This window comes from Anser anser (genome assembly GCF_964211835.1).
Source record: "Anser anser genome assembly, chromosome: 13".
NCBI classification, from domain to species: domain Eukaryota; kingdom Metazoa; phylum Chordata; class Aves; order Anseriformes; family Anatidae; genus Anser; species Anser anser.
In genome coordinates, this window is record NC_139734.1 from 22,291,945 (window position 1) to 22,297,195 (window position 5,251).

The following is a 5,251-nucleotide window of genomic DNA, read 5'->3' on the forward strand; positions in this document are numbered from 1 at the left end:
CTCCCGCTCCCGCTCCCGCTCCCGCCGCGGCCGCCCCGCCGCCCGCAGCCCGCCGCCGCCCCGCCGCCCGAGCCCCGGCCCGCGGCCCGCCGGCCGCGCCATGCTGCGGCGGGGGGAGGCGGCGCCGCGCCGCCCGCTCGGCCCCGGCGACGGGGCTCCCCGCGGGGGCATGCCCCGGCCCCGGCCCCGGCCCCGGCCCCGGTCTCCCCTCACGCCGCTTTCCGCCGGCCCCGCGGCTGCGCCAGCTGCCGCCCGCCGCCGGGCCCCACGGCCTGCCGGCCTCACGCCGTCGCCATCTTCGGCCGCGCCGCCAACACCTGGAGGAGCCGCGCGGGGCTGCGCCTGCGCCACCGGCACCGACACCCCCCCCCCCCGCACCCCCCCCACCCACCCCCCCCGGGCAGCCGCCCCGGCGCTCGGCGCGGCCACCGGGGCGGTGCGGGCAACGCGGGGCCGGGCGGCACGGCTCGGCACGGCTCGGCACGGCACGGCTCGGCACGGCACGGCTCGGCACGGCACGGCTCGGCACGGCACGGCTCGGCTCGGCACGGCTCGGTTCGGCACGGTTTGGCACGGCACGGCTCGGCTCGGCACGGTTTGGCACGGCTCGGCACAGCACCCTTTGGCACGTCTCGACTCGGCACGGTTCGGCACGGCACGGCTTGACGCAGGGCATGAACCTGGCTGGCACGGTGCATGCACGGCACGGCATTTGGCACGGCACGGCACGGCTCACGGCACGGCATTTGGCACGGCACGGCACGGCTCACGGCACGGCACGGCACGGTGCACGGCCCGGCTCGGCCCAGCACGGTCCGTGGCGCACATGGCACGGCTCGGTCCGGCCCGGCCCGGCCCGTGGCAGCCCCGCCGTGTGCCCGGGCCGTGCCGTGCCGTGCCCGGTGCCGTGGTGCTGAAGGACAGCTCCGCGCCTCCCCGCCCGCCGGCACGGCACGGCACGGCACGGCACGGCACGGCTCCGGGGCTCCGGGAGCCCACCCTGGGCTGCAGCCGGGCTCGGGCCGGATCCCGCAGGGACCGCCGCTTCCCCGCGTCCCGGGGCCCGCTGGCAGCTGGACGGGGGGCCGGGAACTTGCCGCAAGCTCCGCGCCGTGAAGCGCAGCCCGGCCCGCCCCGAGGCTCCTCGTGCACGCACGGAGCCGTCCCCGCCCTGGGGCGCTAACCCGGCGGGGGGCCCTGCTCCGGGTCTGCCTCTTCCTGGGGCTCTCATCGAGCTCCGTCCCAAAGCGAAGCGGCCCGGCTCTGCCGGCGGCCCTTCGGCCCCGGAGCTGGGTGCCTCGGCTGCCTCGGGCTGGCCTGGGGAGCCGCAGGGGGCACCCCGCAGGTTTGGGGAATCACCTGCGGGTTTATTTTCGCCCCGCAGGCCTGAGGGAAGTCACCCGCAAGGGGCGAGCTGCCGCCCTCCCTGACCCTCACACGCCATCCCAGCCTGTCCGGGACGGAGCACGGGCTCCGTGGCTCTCTCCTTCCTTTCCTTCTCTCTTCTCCTTCCCCTTGCAGGGCAGGGCCTGCGGGCGGGAGGGCACCCAGGGGTGCCTCGGAGGAGGCGATCGGCGCCCGGGTGTCCGCGCAGCACAGCCCGAGCCAAGAGCGCGTTCGTCTGGCGCCTGAGCTCCGACAGGTAGCTCCGCGCTAGCTGAGGCACCGAGGTGAGAAAATAGCTGGTGGGGAGCCAAGAGAGGCTTTGCAGCCAGAACGAACAAATGTCGAACATCGCCGGGAGTGACAGAAGCAAAACTGCAACGCGGGCTGGGGGCTGAGCTCCCAGCTGGGGCACGAGCGCCTTGCAGAGCCCCGGGGACAGCTCCCCTCTGCTCGGCCCACCTCCCGGCCCACCTCCCACCTCGGAGGAGATGCTAGAGCTGCCGGAGATTTATCCTGCAGGCCTGGGCTTCCTCTGGCAGGGCTTCTTTCCCTTGTGCGTGCATGGTCATACAAAGGTTGGGGCACCAGAGCCATCATTTTGGAAATAAATCGTGTGCCCTCAGCCTGCGTCTGCACTGGAGCAGCCCCGACACAGGCACAAATGCCCCACTCCGTGCGTGCTGGGAGCAGCGTGCCCCTCATCTAACCTCGTCTAAATCTCCCTCCTGGCGGCCCGTGTTGCCTGGGGGCTTTCACCGCCCCGTGCCGTCCCCGCGCTCTGTTGTGAGCCCAGGGTGAGCTTGTGTTTCAGGATGTGTACGTTCGGACTGGCTCGGGGACAGCACGGCAGGCAGGAGGCCCGCAGCACGCTGCTGGCGTTCCTAAAAAGAGCTAACGGACAGCAGCACCCCAAACCCTTACGTGCCCCGGGGGATGCTGACAGCAAAGTGCCCCAGCGCCCTGCGGACCCGCTCTGGGCAGGGGACCAGGGCCACACACCCTGTCCCAGCGCTGCTCCTGCCTTTGTGGGGCCCTGGCAGGATTCCTGGGGCTCGGGAGGTGTGAGGCTGAGCCCTGCACCCCAGCGGCCCCCTTGTACACGGGGCTGCCAGGACAGGCGGCTCCAGCGCAGCTGTACTGGCCCGATTCTCGCCTCTCCTTTCTGCCCTCACCACCCCCCCGAGCCCTTACTTCCGTCCCCTACACTGAATTCAGCAGCCGAGGCCAAGCCCCCGTCCAGTTTCTGAGCCAGGAGGGTCCTGCCTCCTTATTTCTTCGCCACCCAGCCCTGCCGGAGGATTTTCCTCCCCTTGTAGAGCCCCGCACGCTGGTGATGCGAGGCTCGGCGCAGGAAGGGAGGCAGCATCCCATAGGGTTGGGTTTGGGGCTCCTGCTAAGGCCCTGCTGGCTGCAGGAAGCCCAGCGCTCCAGGAGCTATTAGTGTCAGCAGAGAGGACCTGCTCTCCCTCCTCTCCTCAGCAGGGAGCTGCTTTTTAAGCCTTTTCTCTTAATTCCCACTTGTCTCCCCAAAGCGCCGCTGTTCCCATCCCATTTCAGCTTTTTGCCTGGCATGGGGACCCTGTTCTCCTCCTGCCCCTGCTCCCCTGGTGCATGAGGTGCGTGCCCGGGGGCTGGACGCAGGCAGAGGCGTGCGGCAGGGAGGGCGCACGCCGCGAGCTGCTCGGGGCCCTGCTGGGAGCTCGCCCCAGCTGTGCTTGCTCAGGGCAGCTCGGCTGCAGAGCCTGCCCCTGCCCCGCCGGCAGCGCCGAGCCCAGATAAGGCTGCTCAAACACGGCCCTGTTTGAGGAAGGGGCCGTTTCCAGGGCGCGCTGCTATTCCCCCAGTTTTCCCTCGCTGGGAAAACATTAACTGCTCCTCCCAGCCCCCGCTCTTTCATTGAAAAAAAAAAAATAATGGTGTACACACGGCCCCTCACGGGCAAACGGCTCCGTTTGCTCAGCCTTCCCCGGCCTTGTCTCCACGCACTGCGGCTGCCCGGTGGGCAGGGCGCTCTGTTAACATTTCTCCGACGCCAGGCACAGACGCACGGGCTCAAGCAGAGGCATTGGGGGGGGACAAACCGGCAAGGAAGCCCCCCCCCCAGCATCTTGCTGCGTGCTGCGGCGTGCAACAAGGCTTGGTCTGCTCCTTGCGAAGGGCTCTCCGTGATGCGCTTTTGGGGGCTCTTGGAATTTGGCTTGGAAAGTCAAGTTATTACCCACCGCAGGAGGGGGAGGGACCAGGTGCCAGAGGAGACGAGGGGCAGGAACACAAGCAGCCACCAGGGACACCGGGGCGCACGTCCCCAGGTGTGGCTGGAGCACTTCGAGGAGCCCCTCAGGGGCTGCCGTGGGGGTGGCAGCAGGGAGGGCTGCAACAGCTTCTGGTGGCAGCAGGCACGCGTGTGCACCCGCGTCACCCTGGCAGCTTTCTGCGGGCACAGCCAGCACAGCTCTGCAGACGCCTCTGCACCCAGAAAGGGCCATCCCAGCTTGTCCCCAAGCGCCCAGGGCCAGCCCCTGCAGCCAGGGCAGGTTGCAGGCAGCTCTGAGCTCACGTTCAGTGGCTTCCAGGCACGGTGTGTCGCCCACGGCCCCCCGTGTACCCCTCACCGGGCTGATGGCGATGGAGCAGACACCAGCAGGACACAGGTTGGTGTCTGGGGGCTGTATCTCACGAGGAGCATCCCACCTTGGGTGACTCTGGTGCCAGCAGCTTTAGAAGCCAGCTCCCACCTAGGGGGGAGGCCCTGCTGGGCATCAGCGGGATCCCCCAAAGGGATGCCCCCAGTTGGGGAGGGCTTGCAGCAGCCAGGATGAGGTTGCTCGGCACTGAGAGAGGCCCTGAGAGCTCCACAGCCACCCTTGCTCTGGTGAGCAGCAAATCCAGCGTAACCAGATACGACTGCCAGAAGGTGGAGGAGAAAGGGGCACGGACATCCTGACATCCCAAACCTCCACGCAAAGGGAAATGGAAGGGCAGGAGAGCCGTGCCTTGGTGCCCAGGCTGTGCTCACCCAGGTGCCAGCCCTCAGCAGTCCCCTGCCCCAAAAGGTCGCCCCCAGGACCCAGTTGCCCTCGCTGGCTCACAGGGAGGTTGAGGAGCCCCTCTCCAGGGGGGACCCCGCGCTCTCCCCCCTCCAGCACTGCCCCATTCACAAATCCTCCTCTCCCCCCAGCCCCGTCCCCTCCCGACGCCGGTGGCCCTCGCGTGGCGCCGCTTGGCCGCGTTTCTCGACACAGCCGGGACGATGTCAACAGCGCCCAGCCCTGCTTCTATACGGCCCCCCTGGGAAAGCCTCCAGAGCGCGCGGCCCCGCGCTGGCCAGGGCCACCAGGCTCCCGGCTCCTCGGGCAAGGGCTCCGATTGCTTCAGCTCCCACACAATGGGAGGTGGCGGGGGGCTCTCACAGCCCCGAGGCCACGGGCTGCATTTCCCATCGGGGCCACGGCCAGAGCTGCCACATCACCTCCCAGCACAGCGGTGCTGGGCTCTTCTCTCCGGAGCGGCCCCGTGCCCAGGGACCCGCGGTGCATGGCCTAGGATTTTTGGTTTTCATTTGGTTTCCATTTGGGTTTCTGCTCTATGCTTGCAGCACGCAGGCCATTCTCCCCTTCTCTGGTGCCTCTCCCTTTTGCCTGCCCCGTGGCTTTTCACTGAGTGACCTGGAGCTCATCCCTCACCGGCTCTGCCAGGCGCACGAAGCCTGTCCCAGCCCCTTGCTCCCCAGCCCCAGCACAGGGCGAAGCCCAGACCCACCTCTGCAGGTGGGAGGCCTGGGGAGGGACAGGGCACGGACCCCACTGCTCCCCTGCTGCCACCAGCCCTGGGAGCAGGTCCCTCCTGGGGGTGCTCTCCATGTGAA